The sequence below is a fragment of the Anabrus simplex genome, chromosome 2 (genome assembly GCF_040414725.1).
Source record: "Anabrus simplex isolate iqAnaSimp1 chromosome 2, ASM4041472v1, whole genome shotgun sequence".
Classification (NCBI taxonomy): domain Eukaryota; kingdom Metazoa; phylum Arthropoda; class Insecta; order Orthoptera; family Tettigoniidae; genus Anabrus; species Anabrus simplex.
The window spans coordinates 1,043,708,751-1,043,731,225 of record NC_090266.1 but is presented as its reverse complement, the minus strand read 5'-3'; the positions used below and the strand labels follow the sequence as shown (position 1 = coordinate 1,043,731,225).

The window sequence follows — 22,475 nt, the reverse complement described above, 5'->3', positions numbered from 1 at the left end:
ATGTAATTACTTGGTCGTAAATATATCTGGCAAACTCTGCTATTATGGAATCCTTGTTCATTGTTAGTAGAGATAGCAGATGAGTTGAATTTTCTGTCATGCTTCTTTCAGAATATAGGAATGGTGAATTTTGATTGGTTGAGAGGTATTCGCTCGTCACTTTTTCGGACGGATCCATCACAAATCAAGGGGTTTCGGGTCTCTTCGTCTTTGTTTTCTGTCTCTCTTGCACTGAAATATCCTTGTTCAGCGCAGTGGAACTAAAGGTGTACAAATTGTTCTTCAGGCTTGCCTGCCCCAAGCTGCTCTGCAACAAGCAAAGCAGCTTAGCTTGAGCGCCAGCGAAGCAAGAGTGCACGCGTACTGAGCGCGCAAGTCACAGCAAACCAAAACCTGGGTTTCCCTAAGCCTGACAGGTTACCTGGGACCCGTTCGGACTGCCGGACTTGTGTTCGGCCTTCCCTGACTGTCCAATAACTGGTGAAAATATTCGCAGTGAATTGGAAGATCGTTTGAAAGGACACGGCGTTTCTCATGAAGATATTTACAAAATTACATTTGTAACAGGCCAGGGAAGCAATATTGTTAAGGCCCTCAGCATATACAAGCGTCTTCCATGCATGGCTCATATTATTAATACAGTCTTGAAGCATGTTCTGGACGACTCTTTTTGAAAGAAAGTGTTCCTAATGTGTTAGCTGTTATCCATTCAGTGAAATCTCTGGCTTCGTACTTTAAGAGAAGAGGCCTATGTGGGAGGTTACAACCATCTATGAAACCGTATGTTTCCACTCGGTGGAACAGTTATTTTGACATGCTGCAATCAGTTCACTCCCAGAGAGATGCTAAGAGAACTATTTTAGAGAAGGAGGGTGCCTCTGATAAAACGCTCGGGTATGATCAGAACATTACTGGCCTGGTCATAACATTCTTAAGCCATTTAAGGAAACCACAGTTGATCTTGAGGGTGATGAGGAGCCGACTTTATATCTGGTCCTTCCGTGGTTTTATGCCTTAAAAGCTCATTGCACTCCATAGTATGATGATGAACAGGTAATATTTCATTTCTTTTAAATTTTAATGCGAGTCTCTTGATATTTAAATGTAAAAATGTTTTCCTACTAAATGAGTTTTCAGTACTTAAAGCTTTAGAAACAAACCGGTGGTGTCTTCCTGGAGCAGAAATTTGAAGTCGCTATGTTAAACAAAATTGCAACTTTTTGGTGCCTAAATATCGCACATTAAAGAAACTAAATGCAGGAGAACAAATGTCTGTTTTTGAGGCAGCTCGACAAATGTGTGCTCAAGGTATGATTCCGTGGTTATTTCTTAATTATTATTATTATTATTATTATTATTATTATTATTATTATTATTATTATTATTATTATTATTATTATTATTATTATACCTATGCAAAATAGATATTTTTAATATTCTAACATTACCATAAAATATCGATAACTTGGGCGGATATATTTTCAGATCAGATACCCAATCAAAATAGACAAGAAGTCCTTCTTCAAATGAAGAAAATTCAGTGCAACGTAAGAAAGCGAAATTTGACGATTGGGCAGAAAATTCGCCAATGATATATGATGAGGACAGTAGGTACTTGCAAGAGGGGTTTATTATTGACGAAAATATACTGCGGTGGTGGAAAAATAATTCGCACAGGCTGCCCCGACTTGCCTGTGTAGCAAAAAAAGTGCTTAACATACCCGCTACGAGTGCCTCCAGCGAGAGGGTCTTCAGCTGGTCGGGAAATTTAATCAGCGAAAAACGTCCCCGTCTTGATCCGCAAAGACTTATGACCTCGGTGACACACGCAAACGATAATGTGTCCATGTATTAAATATTGGTATGCAGTATGCACAGTATGAGGCAACCACAAACTAAGAGAGCAAGTGGTAAAATTACACTTCTAAACTGAATAGTTTTATAATTATTTCTTTTGGTTTTCTGGGGAAGGGGTTTCTAAATTATTAAATGTATTTCAAAAATATTACCTACAAAATTAATCTTTTTAAATATATTTATGACCTATACCTACATCTGCCTCTAATTTTCTCGAATAATAATTAATACATTATATTTATGGTCATATTTCCATCAACGGTCATTATGTTTATTTAAATATCGAAATATTCTGTTCAGAGAACCTACTTTTTACTAACTATTTCTGATAGAGAGAAATATTATTTGTTAATTAGTTACATAAGACGTCTAAATTACGAAATAAATTTCAACATAACTTTGTAATGACTAACATAATATTAAATAACCATATAAAATAATATTTGTGTTGACGAATCCTATATAAATTCTGGCATATAACAACCTCTTTCCTGTGTGCATTCACGCGAGTCTCATATCAGCACAATGAACGAGCAAACATCGATTTACGCAGCAGGAAGAAGAAAGCAAGCAAGCAAGCAAGCTAACCTGTAGCCTGCCCAAGTTGGGCTGAGCTTGATCTGGCCAGGAGTGCAGCAGCCTGCCTGTACTGTTGTTTACGTGCGGCTAGCTTGCTTGCCTGCTCTCCAGGCAAGCATGGGCAAGCTAAATGCGGAGTTTGTACACCTCTAAGTGGAACTTCCCACTGTTGCTGCGTAGTACCCCTACTCGTGTTCTGACGTCATCACCGGGTGTTCCTTGCTTACTTTGCAGAGATAATTTTGTCATGAAAACAAACGTGGGCTTCAACATAAATTCATATAATTTCTTGTTCTCTTATAAGAGATCGTATGCATATACCATAATTATACAATTTAAATCCAATGTATGGGCACCTCACCTCTGGTTTTAAATAAAATTAATCTAATTTGCCAACAGGCTTAACATGATGGGTGCAGTACTTCACTAACTCGCCGGCCCCGTGGTGTAGGGGTAGCGCGCCTGCCACTTACCCTTCGGCCCCGGGTTCGATTCCCGGCCAGGTCAGGGATATTTCTCTGGATATAAGGGCTTGTTCGAGGTACACTCAGCCTACGTGATTAGAATCGAGGAGCTATCTGACGGTGAGATAGCGGTCCCGGTCTAGAAAGCCAAGAATAACGTCCGAGAGGATTCGTCGTGCTGACTACACGATATCTCGTAATCTGCAGGCCTTCAGGCTGACCAGCGGTCTCTTGGTAGACCAAGGCCCTACAGGGATGCAGTGCCATGGGGTTAGGTTAGATACTTCACTAACTGGCGAGTGGCTCAAAAATGAAAGGCGATGACTGAATGGCACTTGGGTTAAATCCATTAAATGAGTTGTTCTACAACTTTCGCAAACAAAAATCGTTTACAATATTCTTTATAAAATTACAAATCCATGTTATACACTGACTGACAGTGACAATGCAACACCAAGGAGGAGTGGTTCGAAAGGGATGAAAGTTGGGGAAAAAACAGAGACGGCACGGATGAATAATTGATGTTTATTTCAAACCGATATGCAGGTTACACAATGCGCTCGGCATCGACTCAGTAGGATGTAGGACCACCGCGAGCGGCGATGCACGCAGAAACACGTCGAGGTACAGAGTCAATAAGAGTGCGGATGGTGTCCTGAGGGATGGTTCTCCATTCTCTGTCAACCATTTGCCACAGTTGGTCGTCCGTACGAGGCTGGGGCAGAGTTTGCAAACGGCGTCCAATGAGATCCCACACGTGTTCGATTGGTGAGAGATCCGGAGAGTACGCTGGCCACGGAAGCATCTGTACACCTCGTAGAGCCTGTTGGGAGATGCGAGCAGTGTGTGGGCGGGCATTATCCTGCTGAAACAGAGCATTGGGCAGCCCCTGAAGGTACGGGAGTGCCACCGGCCGCAGCACATGCTGCACGTAGCGGTGGGCATTTAACGTGCCTTGAATACGCACTAGAGGTGACGTGGAATCATACGCAATAGCGCCCCAAACCATGATGCCGTGTTGTCTAGCGGTAGGGCGCTCCACAGTTACTGCCGGATTTGACCGTTCTCCACGCCGACGCCACACTCGTCTGCGGTGACTATCACTGACAGAACAGAAGCGTGACTCATCGGAGAACACGACGTTCCGCCATTCCCTCATCCAAGTCGCTCTAGCCCGGCACCATGCCAGGCGTGCACGTCTATGCTGTGGAGTCAATGGTAGTCTTCTGAGCGGACGCCGGGAGTGCAGGCCTCCTTCAACCAATCGACGGGAAATTGTTCTGGTCGATATTGGAACAGCCAGGGTGTCTTGCACATGCTGAAGAATGGCGATTGACGTGGCGTGCGGGGCTGCCACCGCTTGGCGACGGATGCGCCGATCCTCGCGTGCTGACGTCACTCGGGCTGCGCCTGGACCCCTCGCACGTGCCACATGTCCCTGCGCCAACCATCTTCGCCACAGGCGCTGCACCGTGGACACATCCCTATGGGTATCGGCTACGATTTGACGAAGCGACCAACCTGCCCTTCTCAGCCCGATCACCATACCCCTCGTAAAGTCGTCTGTCTGCTGGAAATGCCTCCGTTGACGGCGGCCTGGCATTCTTAGCTATACACGTGTCCTGTGGCACACGACAACACGTTCTACAATGACTGTCGGCTGAGAAATCACGGTACGAAGTGGGCCATTCGCCAACGCCGTGTCCCATTTATCGTTCGCTACGTGCGCAGCACAGCGGCGCATTTCACATCATGAGCATACCTCAGTGACGTCAGTCTACCCTGCAATTGGCATAAAGTTCTGACCACTCCTTCTTGGTGTTGCATTTGCTCTGTCAGTCAGTGTATATTTATTACAAAAGGAGAAAAAAAAGAAAGTCCATAGCCATAGTTCTAGTTAAAAGTGTAAATTATCCACAAAAATAATATTAGATCTATAAAATGATATCACAAGCACAACTCTGACACCAAACTAAAGCTATACATTATGTGCATATGTATTTCATGTAATTCCAATGGTTCATGAACCCAACATGGCTAACAGATCTACTCTAGAATTTTGGTAGATGACTGGGGTCTAATGGGGCAATACTTTCCGGAGTGAAATTGTATTTGAAATCCGAAGAAGGGGCAAGATCGACGAAGGGGCAAGAGATCGAGAGAAACTGGCCTTCATATTTCAGTTTGGAATATACCGTAACACGATATCGTGAGCTCTGGCATGGGATATTAAAAATAGTCTGGGATAAGAAATAGAGGCTGCTGAAACTTGAAATAACAACCTTTCAAGGGTATTGTACAATGTCATCACATTATTGAGAATAACAAAGCCAAACACTCTGTAACCCTCAGCTGATGGGGCGCAAGATATTTACTTTGCTACTTGCTTTACGTCGCACCGACACAGGTATGTCTTATGGCGACTATGGGATAGGAAAGGCCTAGGAAGTGGAAGGAAGCGGCCGTGGCCTTAATTAAGGTACAGCCCCGGCATTTGCCTGGTGTGAAAATGTGAAACCACGGAGAACCATCTTCAGGGCTGCAGACAGTGGGGCTCGAACCCACTATCTCCCGATTACTGGATACTGGCCGCACTTAAGCGACTGCAGCTATCGAGCTCGGTGGGCACAAGTTAACCTACTCATCTATTAACTCTCCCATCGAAGGTCATTGACTGCTATTGAGTTCCGTTATGCTATTTTCGACTGCTAAAAGAACACACCTCCCCTACCGTCCTTAGTCATGTCCGCTCCCAACGATAATAATCCTTAGGCCCCTACTACACTAGGACACTGGTGGCGCTGAAGGTGTCGCCAACGCAGAACTTCACTAGACATTTATGTCGGCACCAGAAATCATATATAGATCCATTTTAAAATATGTCGTCAATAAGAGAGGACCTACTTTTGTTAGTTCTACTTATAACGTGATTTTGTTGATTTCTAAATGAAACGCCATTCAAAAAATATATTCAGAATTGAAATACGCTGCTCTCAAGTCAGGATGCTCTTTGCGAAATAAAATATTACTAAAATGTTCTTGTCACCAACATCCTCAAAATCGGTTATAGAAATACATTATAATTTCGTTCCACGCATTTATTTTGGCACTTTTAACACTGTACTCGTCAGCTGCATTGTTCCAGATTACTGGGTATTTTTAAACTTTGACTAGTAAGTCCTCTGTATTCATTTGCTTACCTATTAAATTAGCAAATTCTTTCATCTCATCCCCAGCACTACTCTTCTTCATAACGTTTCCCTCAGTCATCATGCGCACAGTATTGAAAACGAGAACAACTTGAGTAAAACTGATTGAGGAAAAAGCGGGTAAGGAGGGAGGAATGGGTCCAATCAGGTGGCGCCACCAGTGTCCTAGTATGATAGGCTACATCTGAAGCAATGTCCGGCTGGTGCCCCGAGATACCGTTGATGTCCCGAGCGGTTACCGGACTGGTCCACCAGCCGGACAGCCGGGTTGAGTGGCTCAGACGGTTGAGGCGCTGGCCTTCTGACCCCAACTTGGCAGGTTCGATCCTGGCTCAGTCCGGTGGTATTTGATGGTGCTCAAATACGTCAGCCTCGTGTCGGTAGCTTTACTGGCACATAAAAGAACTCCTGCGGGACTAAATTCCGGCACCTTGGCGCCTCCGAAAACTGTAAAAGAGTAGTTAGTGGGACGTAAAGCAAGTAACATTATTGTTATTATACCAGCCGGACAGCAGTTTCTGGCGGTGGCACCAGTGTCCCTAATTTATTTATTTATTTATTTATTTATTTATTTATTTATTTATTTATTTATTTATGTATTTATTTATTTATTTATTTATTTATTTATTTATTTATTTATTTATTTATTTATTTATTTATTTATTTATTTATTTATTTATTTATTATGCCTTTGTAGGTGGCGAAGTTAGGGCTCTTGGCCCTCTCTTACACTTAACCACTGTAGTAATACATCACTGAGAGCAGAGTTTGAGTACATATTATATAGTAAATAAAAACCTACACAAAAATACATTACACTTTTCTAACTCACATTCATTCGATCATTCATTCATTCCAGTCATACAAGTTAGTCAGCTGCATTCAGCAGGTAGTCTCGGCAAGCAGTCTTAAATTTAAGTAATGAGGTGGAAATTCTGACACTGACAGGCAGGGAATTCCAAAGTCTAGAACCCGCCACAACAAAGGAATTGTTGTACATAGAGGAGCGGTGAACAGGAATAGAAAGGGAGGGACCAGAGCGGGTATTACTGCTGTGAAAGGAGGACAAATACTTAAGCTGGGATGAAATGTATAGTGGTCTGTCTTCAGAGAGCTGTCTGTATATCTGTATCAGTATGTGATACGTTCGTCGTTTGTCAGGTTTCAGGCATGAAATAGTGTGATAGTATGGGGTGACATGTGTATCATAACTCACACTGTATATGAATCTAAGGCAACAATTAAGCGCTCGCTGAAGTTTTGAAGTCTGCTCTTTTGTTGCGTCTACCAGAATGACGTCACAGTAGTCGAGGACGGGAAGCACTAGCGTTTGTATGAGTTTAACTCTCACATTACAAGGTAAAATATCGCTGTTTCTTTTAACCGAATGAAGTATCGAAAATATTTTTTTACACACATTCTTAATATATTCAGACCAATTTAAAGTTTCGTTCATTGTCACTCCTAGATTTCTCACAGTTTGGCTGAATGGAATAATTCTACCATTCAGTATAACTGGAGGAATAGTTTCGTATGTTAGTGTGGCCAACAATTTTTGAGAGCCAATAATGATTGCTTGCGTCTTGGAGGGATTAAGAAAGACGGAATTTTTCAAGGAGTAAGCGTTAAGTCGCTGAAGGTCAGCATTGATGCCTGCTATGGCATGCGGCAAATCAGAGATCTTACACTGACAGTAAATTTGTAAGTCGTCCGCATAAAGATGGTACCTACAATTCTTTAAATTAGAGGAAATGTCGTTTATATACAAAATAAAGAGCATTGGGACTAAAACACTACCCTACGGCGTGCCTTCCTTCCTGGTTAGCCAGTGAGAGGTTTGATCAAGGGTTATAATTCGTTGCGCGCGATTTTTGAGGTACGATGAAAAGAAATTAATAGTTCGTTGATCGAAGTAGTAAGATTGCATCTTGTTTAATAGAGTCTGTATGTTTATAGTGTCAAATGCGCTACTGAAATCGAGGAGAGTAAGTATTGTCACTAGTCTTTGGTCCATTGCGTGCCGTATCTCATCAGTCACTTTGAGCAGGGCAGTTGCTGTGCTGTGTCCCTTCTTGAAGCCAGATTGCTATGGGTCTAGGAGAGAATGGTTATTTAAGTATTCCAACACCTGCTCATGAACCAGACGCTCGAGTGCTTTGGAAATCGCTGGTAAGGTAGAAATTAGTCTGTAGTCGGGTGGTAGGGAGGGGTCAGGTTTCTTAGGCACAGGGATAACATTAGCTAGTTTCCATAGTGAAGGAAAGGTTCCGTTTTTAAGGCAGTAGTTGAAAATGTGGGTAATAATTGGTAAAACAGCACCAATAATGTTGTGTAAGAAAGCTATAGGGATATCATTCACTCCTCTGGCTTTTGATTTGATAGAATATAATAATTTTTTAACTTTATTAACTGTAACAGGGTGGAATGTGAAATGTTGTTGGTCAGGTAAAGGGTTCATAACGGAGTTAGGTACTGAGTTTGGGGAATTTAGTATATTAGGGGGTGATCTTTCTTCAGTAAAAAACTCATTTAACTTATCGAGTGGTATGTCTGGCACATGGGGTTGTTATCGAGGTTTCCCAATGCCTAAGGAACGAAGCGCGTTCCAAGCACTGCCAGAATTCATGTTTGCAGTCATGTTTTGCAAATATGTAAATTTACGGTTTCTAACGAACTGTTTAACTCTATTTCTAAGGACTCGATAATTTTCGAAGTCACTTTGGTCACGAGTTCGTTTAAAGCGTCGGTAAAGTGCATCACGGTGGGCCATCATGTTTTTTATTTCATTATTTAGCCAGGGACAAGATGGGCGTGTAACTTTTATCTGTCGCTTAGGGGCGTGTTTATCGTACAGAGTGATTACAAGGGAGTTGAACTTGTCTACTTTCGCGTCTATATCGTCCAATAGGAGTATGTCATTCCAGGGTAGATTGTAAGCGTCATGTCTTAACTATTCCATATCCATGCCTTTTGTGTTTCTGGAAATAACATACTTAGGTTTATATTTTGGCATTCGGAGGGAGTAGGATAGGTAGATAAGGTCATGAGTGGAGATGGCTGGGACTGGAATCTGGTCGTGAGTTATAACTTTGTTTGGGTTATTTGTCACAATGTGGTGAATGAGCGTGTGTGTTTCGTAGTTTTCGGTGTAAGTATGATTAGTAGGCTCTAAACGGAGGATGGTCATATCACAGGAACAAAACATGTCAATAAATTGTTTAGTTTCGTGCGTTTTAGTAAGCAGGTTAATGTTGAAGTCACCTACGGCAATAATATGCTCGTAGCTAGGCAGTAGGTCAAGTAAGCGAAATTCGAATTCAGTCATATTTGTTATTTTTGGCGGCTTGTATACAACGACTACAAGGAATTTCTGTTGGTTAATAATGACTTTAACAAACATGAATTCTGGCCCTAGCTGTGCATTGTTAGATGATACACATATCACCCGGCTTTCTAAATCGTTTCTGCAGTACAAGGCCACCCCACCTCCTCTTCTGCCATCGGATCTATCATGACGTAAGAGGGAATATCGGTCAAGTTGTACCATACCAGAGGGTATGCTCGGTGTAAGCCAGCTTTCGCTAATAGCAAAAATATGGATATTATTTTCCCTCATTATGACTTGAATTTCGTCGAAGTGCGCTACCAAGGAGAGTGCGTTGACATGGCAACACTGTAAACAGTTGGTGGAGGGAGATAATGCCTGTTTGAGGAGCAGGCCGGTGGTGATTTGCTATGGGGTGAGAGGGGGAATGTTGCCAAGGTCAGTGTCAGGTACAGAGCTCTGGATCAGCTGAATAACGGAATGTTAACGAAATAGTAGAACAGAAATAGCATGCAACTTAATTCGACATCCTGATAAATGCTTACAGTGACTGCCACTAACACACACACAGACACACACATAATACACTTACAAAACACTTATGAATAACAAGCAGATGCACTATCGAGCTGTGCTGTTCCATTTTAATTATCACAGTTATCTCGCAGATTTTTTTTGCTATCCAGTTCCGCGACAGTGGTGATGGATCTTTTCGTCCCATTAGGCAGGTGAATTACGATGCGTCCGTCTTGGGTCCATACGCGGGATGGCCCGAAGTGATCCCTAGCCAGGTTTAATATGCACTTTCGGGTTTTGGTGAGGGACTCTGTGATGAGTACCTTTGTGCCCTTCAGGAGCCGCTTCGCCTTCCACACTCGCTCACGTTCGTGGTAACGGGTAAATTTAACTATTATTGGGCGCCTGCCTGTAGATACCACGTCAGCTGCTGAGCGCTGAGGCCGCCCAATCCTGTGACACCGGTCGAAGCTCTCCATCGTGAAGTCCACGTTCAACTTCGTTCGGAAGGTTTCCCTAACTTTTTCGTAAATATCCTCCCGTGGTTCCTCGGAGACTCCATGGATTAGGAGGCAGTTTCTACGGCTGTACTGCTCTCCTTCATCAATGAGTGCTTCTTGATGGTCGAGCTGCCGTGATAACTTGCACAGCTCTTCTTTCAGCACGGCAAGTTCGGAGGAGATGGCGCCTCGGAAGTCTCGAAAATCCTGACTCAGCGAGTATAGGGACTCATCCCTGGGGTTGGCAGAGCTGGTTAACAACTGAAGGCGCGTCTCAAAGTCCTTCATCGTTGCTTCAAAAGCATTAATCCGCTTATTAACTTTCTGGACGGACTTATGTCCAACTCGAACCACACTTTACGAGATCGCTTAGTACACACTTGCAGGACAAATATGCTACCAGTTTTGCGGCTTCTGCGAGATATAGACAGAGCACTCCTACGCGTACGTTACAGTAGACGCCATGTTAAATTAAGATCCATAAAACCCAACGCCCGCGTCAACTGGTGTCGCCACCGGTGTCGCCGTCAGTGTCCTACTGTAATAGGGGACCTTAGTCCGCTTTTATACAATCGGTACTGTTTACTGCCTAGTTCCCGCTAAGTCACTGCGTTTGACTATTGTACCCATCCAGGTTTTATTAAAACTTTTTCAAATTCTGTTATTTTCATCTTTTTTCATTCTACGTTCCTAATTTTTCTTGTTCTCCATGTTCAATTCCCAATCACATCATGGTCATGTCTCAGTCTGACAGGAGATGCTGGTCATCTAACTGTGAACTGATTAGCAAGAACGATATGGAATCCTAATCCTTAAATCCTGTCAATCCTTCTGCATATCTCACCCCATCCTCTCCAGCCTCGCTGATGGAGTCCTTCAGGTGTACGCACATTGCGTGACGTTTGTGAAAACACGGGTCCCGAGCTGAATCTCAATTGATTCCATTTATTTCTGCCAGTCACCTATACTCCTTCCTATTGACCACCCTCGGTCAACTCTTGTTCTTTTCCCACCTCGATGATAGTATGACACACGAGGCCTAGCGAGTCTTTCATTTACCACATTTCTATTCGTGGCTTTCTCCTTGTGTCTCCGATAGCTCATTTTTTTCTGACGGAGCCCTTTCTTTTCTGTACAAGTAGTCTGCATAGATGAGTGTATAAAGTATTGAAATTATTGTTGCATGATTTACAACGCAGATTTGTAGCTTTCTTGAGGATTTCCATTGGAAATGTTTAAAAGTTGCCTAAATTTGTGTAGAAATAGGAAAGATCACAATATGAAGATAAATTTGGAATTCAAGAGGAGAAATTTGGGAAAATATTCGTTTATTGGAAGGGGAGTTGGGAATTGGAATAACTTACCAAGGGAGATGTTCAATAAATTACCAATGTTTTGAAACAATTTAAGAAATGGCTAGAAAAACAGCAGATTGGGAATCTTCCACCTGGTCGACTGCCCTAAATGCAGGTCAGTATTGACTTATTGATTGATTTTTTTACAGTACTTCTGCAGTTTAACACAAACACGTTTATTCCATCGTTAGTTGACTCTCAGCTTCGTGTATGCAGATCCCTATCTCATAATCGCACATTAGGATCTACAACACTCGCACCCATTTTCATACATGTCTACTTCATAGTCTCGTTTAAATCACCAGCCAGTATCCCTCATACACAATATCCCACTGATAAAAATCTACACTCCCTTAAACTTTTCCGGTGCTACATTAACCAGATCCAACACATGCCCAATGATGTTGCTACCTATAACTGCTTTCCTTATACTGTTGGTACAAGAGTGAAAATCTACCGCCTCCTCCTTATCCTCGTCTTTCCCTCTACTTTCCTCAATATCTGTCCCAGTCTAATTGCTAGGTAAAACTTTAACCTGGTAATCCGTCCTCCTTATATTTTCCCCACATGCGTAACAATGGAGTCTTCCGTAACCAGAGCTTCAACCCTCCCAAACGTATTTGATCCCCTCACCTTCTGGTCACCACTATTTCTCCTGATGACGGCAGAACCTACTTCCTTCACCCTTCTCTCCCACCTATGAACATGTTCCACCTCCATTTTCCTATCCTCTACTCTACATTTCCTACTTCTACGTTTCATTCCTTCTTATTTAGCCCCTTCTCTGCAACACTTCCCTGTTTCTCATCTTCTCTCTACTGTTCTAACTGCAGCAACTCATACAGACTTCTCACCGATACCTGTCCTTAATTCTACCCCTGAATACAGCACTTTGCACTCAATTTCTTTTCCCATAAAACATTACACACCTTCCTTCTAGCTTCCTCCTTTCATTCCTGTCTGTGTTGTACACTTACCACATCCTAACTATCTCCCTCAAACACTTCCCTCAGTCTATTTAATGTCCGCGTACACCTGCAGTCCCTACAACTGCATTCCTTAGCCATTCTTTACTCTTCTTCACGGAAAAATCAACAAAATAAAATAACGTACTCTGTGAAGAAAAAGGATAAGAAGGTAAGGAAATAAAAGGTAAGGAGAAGTTATGATACTGATCCTGAAGTGCAATTTACTGTGTATGAAATACTGTGCCGAGTATCTAGGCCTATACGAATGTAAAAACCACGGAAGGTGCAACGCTGTGTAACAAACTCTCTATATAAGCAATCTGCCAAGAAAACTACAGACACTTAGAAAAGAGAGGGAATTATCATTTCCAATTTCCCCTAACTCAAAGTCGAAAGAGTTTGAAACGTAACCTGCGCAACATAAAGCAGGTAACCTTTCAATACAAACAGCATTATCGGTACTCGGTGTAAATATATTGGAACATAGTGTATATACAGTGGAACATAGACCTCAAATCAAGTGATAGTTTTCATTCATTTTCTCCTTAGCATATGTTGCTCGCCCCTTCATATGAGCTGTCTTCCTGTATTACTTTGACTTATTTAGTAGTATACCAGTACCTACGCAGTATACAAATCATCGGCCCTGTCACTTCAGTTTTCACTCCAGTCCATCCGATGTTCAGCTTACTGTCATGTACTACAGCTGTTAAACATGATATTAACCCAAAGGTAAGTAGATTGTTAAAGAAACACGAAGTTTACCACAGTAATATCACAATCTACAAGCCTTCAGGCAAGTGTTATGTTTACCAGTAGACAGAAAGTTCAGTTCACCCAGCCATGCCAGCCAAGAGGGTACAGGGTTCTGGAAGTCAAGTAGGGATGATATAAACCTGTTAGTGTTGAACTCTAGAAGTAATGTAAAGAAAGGAATAAAAATAAGTAAATCCATAGATATAAATTTACCAGATGTTGTAACAGGAGATGAATCACGACTGAGAAATGTTATGATGATGCAGAAATTTTCTCACGGAACTGGAGTGTTTATCGTGGAGATACGATAGGAATGGAAGGAGGGAGAGTATTAATTCTAGTAGAAGAAGACTTTGTAAGCTACCAACAAGTTCAAGCTGACAAACATGAAATTCTATGCGTAAGGCTCGTCTTTAATGATAATAGGCAAATTGATATTTTTACAATATACACACCGGGAAAGGAAGGCCCTGACGCTGATTCGGAATTATTTGATTAGATAATCGGCTATGTGGGAAAAAATACCGAAAGGAACGTATTTGTAGCGGGTGACCTCAATTTACCAAACGTCAATTGGGAAGGTAATGCGAACGACAGAAACATTATCAAGAAATGGCAAATAAGTTTATCTGGGAAGAACAGCTGAATCAGAGAGCGATGGAACCAACTAGATGGAAGAATAGGTGGAAAACGATAATGAACATGTAAGCGTACTCTGGGATGGGATTAAAGCATTTTTAAGGAATGTATAAACGAGTATGTACCTTTCAAGGTGGTAAAAATGATAAGGACCCGCTATTCTACAACAGGGAAATAAAAAAGCTAAGGAGGTGCGGATTGTAAGGAAATACAATTAGACATGTTTGTGGAAGTAAGGGGATAATGAAGGAACTTACCCGGAAATTGAATCTAGCGAAGAACTCAGCTAAGGATAACACGACAGCAAGCATAATTGGCAGTCATTCAAATATTAGTGAAAAATGGAAGGGTATGTATGTTTAAAGGCAGAAACAAGTTCCAGTAAGGCCATTCCAGGAATCATTAATGAACAACGGGAGTGGGACAGGATATACAGAAGGCAGAAGTATTCAAACAGCAGTTTTGCGTATGCTGCTTATAAATATTGGGAATGCACTATTTCTGATTATATTAGACATGTTTGCTCAATTAATAACTGGTTCGATAGAAGGCAGTTCGAGTTCAGGAAATATTATTCTAAGTAAGTAAACCTTTATTTTTCTCCCGATCTTACAGTTTCACAACCTAATCGATCTTAACCGAGAAAATGGAAATTCTCAATTGGAAAAAACAAGCATACAAAACTAAGAAAGTTACAAGCAAAAACAAAAAACAATGAAACCAAGATTACATAGATAATGCATTATAAAGATACAATGGTACCCCACGCTGGTGGGCATAACAACACTAAACACAAAAAACAAGGAAAAAGTTAGTCCACTGGCCTCGCGGCCCGCTGAGCTAAATGGAAAATTAAATAGGCAAAGTACGGCAACCCCAGGTTAAACAACCTCACTTTCTGGGTACGTGTTGGCATGTGTCACCCGATCCCTCCTGATCTAGCATCTATTACATATGCCAGTATGCCTCCTTGTGGCGGCACACGCCAGCACCTACCCTCCCCACTTCCCACTGCTAGTCAGCAGCTAGGAATGCCGACAATTCCACTGTGCTGATTCACTAATTTAACACACTGCCTGTGTCATGACAAACCACTACTATGATCTTCCTCCTCCTGGCACAACTGAGACTTTGCCTTTAAGACTGCTGTACATCTGTTTCTGATTTTTGTCAAAAACCTACACAAATTTCCAGTACTTTTCCCTTCCACCACTAACCATCTCAAAAGCCTGTCTCCATTGCACGGATGAGAAATCCACTCCAACTGATGTTTATTAAACACCCGCCTCTCTGCCAGCGATTCTTTACACTCCGTCAGCAAATGAAAGTCCTTCCTTTCTTCACCACATAATAAGCACAACGTACTTACTTTTAACTTCGTCCAACATTTATTAACATATACACCTAACAACCACCAGATTAGCCCTCTTCTCTCCCCCTATTTACATTTACCACTCTCAAATTTACCATGTGATTAACCCTCAGAAATATTTTTAGGGTAGCCCTCTTCCGGCATTCGGCCTTCAGCTCTTGGTCAGCAATATCTCTCGCCCTCTTAATCACGTGTTTCCAATGCGTGCCCCATTTAAAATTATAAAATTTGCCCAACACTAGTCTATCTAAGGTATTTTTCACCTTGTCCACCCAGTAATCACCATAATTGTCCTCCATTTGACTTTGGTAGCCCGACTGTAGAATCAGGTCCTCTTCACCTTCTCTTAATCTACACCAGTAACCAAGCACTCTTTTTAATATATCAATCTTAATATACTCTTTACACAGCATCTTCACACCTGCACAAGGGCAGGCCCATAACAATCGTGCAGAACCTACTCTCTACCTGCTCCTTTTCTACGCCCCAGACCTCCGAAGCATACAGCATTTTATTCTTCACCAACGCATTAAACACCTCCCTAAATTTATTTGCCAATATCCTAGTTACTGAGAGTGCCGCTTGGCCTTTCCATTTGGCCCGCCTAATCTGCTCCATCCAGCTACCATTTCTACTCAGCATCACCCCCAAGTACTCCATCTTTTCCACCACCTCCATCACTTCCTGTTTATTACCCACTTTACCCCCGGTTTCTTTTTATTCCCTTTCCTGCATATCACCTTAGACTTCTTACTGTTGATCTTCAATGACCATTTCTTCGCAAAACTCCCTACTTCATTCAAACTTCTTTTCAGACCCCCCGCTGTCAAAGACAGCAACAATACATAATCCGCAAATATCAATCCTGGAATTTCTTGATTGCCTAGTACCGGGTAAGCCCATTTCCTCTCTACATGGCCACCTAGTAGGTCGTTAATAAACAATAGGAAAAGAATTGGCGACAATTTACATCCCCGTTTCAACCCAAATTTCGACTCAATCATTCCACTCACCACCCCTTCCTCCACCCTGATGCTACAATAGACTTTCTCGTATATACTTCTGATCGCTCTTCTCATCTTCTCTCCCACCCCAACCCTCCCCAATCTTTCAAACAGGGCCTCCCTGCTCACTGTATCGAACGCCTTCTGGAAGTCAATTGTAGCAATAAACACTTTAGCGCCTACGTTTCTCACATATTTATTAATTATAGTTCTCACAATCATTAAATTATCAGGCGTCATCCTCCTCTTCCTGACTCCATTTTGAAAACTCGATAGAATTGAATAATCCTATGCCCACTTCCTCAACCTATTTGCTAGAATACCCGTGTACACCTTGCTCAGGGAGTCCAGCAGGGTTATACCTCTATAATTACTGGGATTTGTCCTCTCCCCTTTATTTTTATCAAGAGGACATATAATCCCCTTCTGCCATTCTTTAGGGAATCTCGCCCGTTCAAATATCTTGTTTAGGAATGTTACCAAACTCTCTATCATCTGCTTGTTTTTTTATACTTCCTTCCAGTACACATTATTTATCCCACTTTCCCCTCCCGCAGTCCTGATCTTCAATTTCCTTATCACTCATATCACCTCCTCACCTGTTATTCTCTTTTCCAAGTCTTGGCAGCCCCTCTCTAACCCCCTTTCCACCTTATCACCTCCGTCAACCCTTACCCACCCTTCCTGTTCGCCTAATAGTTCCTGGAAATACTCTACCCATGTTCCATATTCGATTTTCGGTTTCGTCTCTCGACTCGTCCCCCTATTAATTTTTTAACGCTTGCCCACACCTTATCTCCTTCCCTGTTTTACACTCCCTATTTAAAGCTTCCGTTTGAGCCTCCTGCCATACCTTTTTCCTCTCTCCTATCATTTTCTTGAATTCCTTCCTCAACCTGCAGAATTTTTCCCTTAACCCCCCCCCCCACCATGTTTCCTGAACTCAGCCAAAGCTCTCATCACTGCCTTCATTTTTGCCTTACATTCCTTATCGAAACAAACCCTCCCCTAACTCTCTGGTCTTATTCCTGTATGATTTCTCCTCCGCTATTTTCCTCCCCGGATATTGCAGTAGCTCTACTGCCCTGTCAATATTATTACCTTCCACTGCTACCTCAATCCCCACCCTGATGATCTGGAATTCTTCCTCTTCCAGGTATGGTTAACTTCGCTTTACCCTCCTCTGACCAGATATACTTAGAGACTCTGCGGCCTCTCTCACCCCCCCCCCCCTCTTCCCGAACCCCTCTCTTCTGTACCCCCATTCTTATTCACGATTATATATACCGGGGAGTGGTGGGATTTAACCCAATCAACCACTTCCATCCTGTTAATTCTCTCCAACATATCTTCCGAACTCATAATCAGATCAATAACACTTCCTCCTTCATTTGTAGTATATGTCATTTTTCCTTCCCTATCGCCCTTCCACCACCCATTTAGAATATACGAGTCACACGCCCCACATACTTCTAACAACTTCTGTCCGTAAACATTTCTCCCTGTATCTTCACTTGTCCTACCTCACATCTTTATTCTCCTTTTCTCTTTACCATACTCTGGACTAGAGCATCCAATTCTTGCATCTAAGTCCCCTAACAAAATCAATCCGTCCTCTTCGTACTTTCCACTAATAATATTTATTTCCTCCATTACACCATCAAAGAAGTAATCATTCGCATATATTGATCCCCTTGGTGGGTTGTATATAAAACCCAAACACACATTCTTCCTTTCAGCCCCCCATTTTAAACCTAACCCATAAAACCTCTTCTAGCTCATTTTCTATAACTGTAACTTGATCACTTAGCTCTTCTTTAACTAATAATGAAATTCCGCCAGAATTCCTCCTCCTCTTTCCCTGCTTTTTCTTCATTTTATTCCTTATCACGAACCCCTTCCAGGTTAGATTTATCCCTTCTTTTAGCCATGTCTATAGGAGGGCAACTATATCAAAACTCTCTACCATCTTGCAAACCTCTTCATTCCCCAACTTACTTCCCACCCCTTCAATATTTATAACGCCTATCTTACACACTAGCTACCTACTACCCTCCTCTACCCCCTCCTTGCCGCCCTCATTTCTATTTACCTCAGCAGCGTTATTTAACTTACTTCTATTTCTACGCAGTCCTTCTGTTTCCTCTCTGCTCTCTCCCTTCTTAGACATCTTTGCAGACTCTTTGCTCCCCCTCTCCTCCTGCCCTTTATTTTTCTTTCCCCACAGATCTCTTAGACTTACACTTCTAGTCCTGGTCGTTACCTCTCTCCGGCTACTTGCCACCTCCTCCACTACAGCACTTTCCGGTGGTGCACAACTGTTCACGCCTCTCTCTGCTCGCTGATTGTCCTCTTCTTCTTCACGGCCATCCTCACTCTTGCCTCATCTTCTTTCTTCGCGCTGGTCCTCGCTCCTCCCCTCGCCAACAGCTATTTCTCCATCATCCACCGCCGAGCTCTCCTCTTCTCTGGTCGCACCTGGCGCTCTCTTTTCCCTAATCGTCTGTAGGTAATTTTGGTCCATATGTTGCAAACTTTCCATTGACCATTCTCTTACCCAGCGGCCATTTCCCACCATCAACTTATTCCCCCTAATGAACGCTCTCAACCCTTGATTCCTCGCACACCACATGTGTCTTCTTAACACTTTCAACTCTCTGCTCGCTTCACTACCTATAACCTGTTTCAACCATATCTTCTCTTCCTTTAAATTCCCTGCGTTCCTTAGGACAATGTTCGCCATCAGAGTAGATATCAGCGTGAGCTTAAATTGGTCTCCCACCTCCGCCTTTCACTCTTCCCACCCTCTATGCCTCATCAATATCTACTTCACTAAAATTGATCTTCATTCTGTCCCAAATCAAGATCACTACCTTATAAACTAATGCCACCTTATCTTCTTTCGCTTCTTCTTCAACTCCGTACATAAAAATATTTTTCCTCATTCGTTTCTGGATCCCATCGACCAGTTCTATTTTTATTTTCGCCACCTCCCCCTCCAGTAACTGGACTTTCAATCGCATTTCCTCCATCTCCGCCTCATTTCTCCCCACCTTTTCCTTCAGCTCGTCCACCTCACTTTTAACGCACTGTTTCAAGTTCTTTAGCTCCTTTTAATTACCACGTATTATCTCCTTCAGTTGGTCTATCTGACACGCCTCCTTCACCACTTCTTTTAGCGCCTCTATCTCTTCACACCCTAGGGCACCAATTGGGCCTGGCCCTGGGTTTAACTCTACTCCACCTACTATGAGCAGCGCTGATAGAACCACCGCCACCAGCAGCTCTGCCATCACCCCTACTTCCTCACCCTTGAGTCCGTTTTCTTCTTCCTCCTGCATTGCCAACTTCCAATCCTCACTCGATAGGGTTCTAGCGCTATCCCCATACTTCAGCACACACTCAGCACATTCGTCCACACTGCTTACTCGATTGAGACTGGGAAATATTATTCCACTGAAGCTCAACAAGTCGGATTCCAGCAAGATATAGCAGATATCTTAGATTCAGGAGATCAAATGGACTATATCGCGATTGCCCTACGTAAGAGTTTCGACAGGGCAGATCATGGAAGACTACTGGCAAAAATGAGTTCAATTGGCCTAGTCAAAAGAGTGACAGAATGTGTGGCTATATTTCTAGGAAATAGAACTCAGAGAATTAGAATAGGTGAAGCTGTATCTGATCCTGTAATAATTAAGTTGGGAATTCCTTAAGGCCTTTATGTTTTCTTATAAGGCTGAAGGTTCGAATCCCGGTCAGTTCTGGGTCTAGATTTTCATCTCAAGAATCATGTGAAGTCAGAAATGGCATCCGGTCTTAAACCCCCGGCCAAAACCAAAAACTGGGCCTAGGTGACTCCAGCGACATCAGAAATATCTGGAGTAAGCTGAAGAAAGTTTTATACGTATATACGATATGAGTAAAGTACTCGAATCTGATAATTTTTTTGCGGGTGATGTTATACTGTAAAGCCACAAGATTGCGAGCGACTGAAAAAAGATCTCGACAATGTTCTGGGATGGACAGCAGGCAATGGTATGATGATAAAGCCGGTTAATAGTCAGGTTGTGAGTTTCACTAATAGGAACAGTCCTCTCAATTGTAAATACTGCCTTAATGGAGTGGATGTTACTTATGGGATCACTGTAGCACCTAGGTACTAATATAAGGAAAGACCTTCGTTGGGGTAAACACATGAGCGGGTTTGCAAATGAAGGTTACAGATATGTCCACTTGGTTATGAGGGTATTTATTGGTTGTGGTAAGGATGTAAGGGAGAGAGAGAGGAAGAATGTAATTCATATTAAGACCCAATTAGAGTATTGTTCCAGTGTACTGAACCCTCACTAGGATTACTTGATTCGAGAACTGCAAAAAATCCAAAGGAAAGGAGATCGATTTGTTCCGGGTGATTACTGACAAAAGAGTAGCGTTACGAAAACGTTGCTAATTTTGGGCTGGGAAGATTTGGGAGAAAGGAGACGAGCGGTTCGACTAAGTGGTATGTTCCGAACTGTTAGTGGAGGGATGGCGTGGAATAACACTTGTAGACGAATAAATATGAGTGATGTTTTAGAAGTAGGAAAGTTCACAATCACAATATGAAGATAAAGTTGTAATTCAAGGGGACAAATTGGGACAACTATCTGTTGATAGCAAGAAAAGTTAGGGCTTAGAATAATTTACCATGAGACATATTCAATAAATTTTCGAATTCTTTGGAGTTATTGAAGAAAAATCTTGGCAAACAACAGAGAATGAATCTGCCGCTTGGGCGACTCCCCTAAACGCAGATCATTGGTGACTGATTAATTAATTCATGAATTTATTTATTTATTTATTTATTTATTTATTTATTCGACCCAGTCAAATCAACACTGCAGAATACGAGTTTCAATTAATGATGCAGCAAGTTCCATCGTAGAGACTATAGACCAGCCCATAACTTTCTATATTGAAGAAATCAGATGATTCACTTCCATGTGTTGATTATCACAGGCCGAATGCACAAACCATTCCGGACAGATATACTGTACTCAACACTCAGAATTTTACATCAACCCTTCAGGATGGTCATCCACTTCCAGCGCTCAACCACTTACAGTGCCTGACAACGCCGACCAACTTTTACTACGTCAGTTCCAATTGTCTCAATTATCAAATTTAGTGTCAAATGAAAATAAACTTGATTGAATGATAGTTTGAGGGAGTTAAGATTCTTGATTTGTACGAACTTTGAGAATTTTCTCCTCACATTATCACCATATGTAACTATACTGTCATTATACACTTACGTATTGATTTCTATTTCAGGTATTGTTTGGACAGTGAAGGCCCAATCGGACAAAATGCTGGAAAAAGAGAAGAGACGTCATCTACGGTTACTATCCAAATTGAAAGAAATTCAACAATTTTGTCGAATACAAAATCAAGAAATCAAGAACTTAAGACATATTATTGAGAGTCATGGTATCGAAACTCCAAAATCAGCCTTTCATTGCCATTCCATTAAAAATGTTAATACATAGATATTTCCTTTCTTTCATGATGTTAAAGACTTATAGTGAGGATCTTCTCTTTTCGAAATTGTACTCAATTTCATAACCGTTTGTACATGGTGTACCCTGTGAAGATAGATTTAAAGTAGTGTTTGTATAGCATAAAGTGTTTAAGAAAATGGAGCGGTGATGTATTCTTGAACTACATGTCGTTATAATTAGTGATGAAAGACAATAAAATATCCTTGTTATGTCACGCCACTCTCCTGCAATTAGAATGAAAGAAATTAAAATACACTCTATTTATGTAATACCTCGAAGTGTATATAAAAATCCATAATTTTAGGTTTGTAAAATGAAATTCATTGCCTTTCTAATTTGATCAACAACACAGCAGATGTCGTGATGTGGGATATTTCATGCAAACTAT

General features: G+C 41.9%; 1 long non-coding RNA gene across 2 annotated transcripts in view; it reads left to right on the top strand.

Annotated features, from left to right (window-relative positions):
- LOC136863275 (uncharacterized) overlaps window positions 1–22,228 on the top strand; it is a 199,107-nt gene extending 176,879 nt beyond the window's left edge. For both annotated transcript variants that reach the window (XR_010859184.2, XR_010859185.2), the window contains one exon: window positions 21,861–22,228. This is a non-coding gene — a long non-coding RNA (uncharacterized lncRNA). The remainder of the gene's footprint in view (window positions 1–21,860) is intronic.
- The last annotated feature ends 247 nt before the right edge of the window (window positions 22,229–22,475 follow it).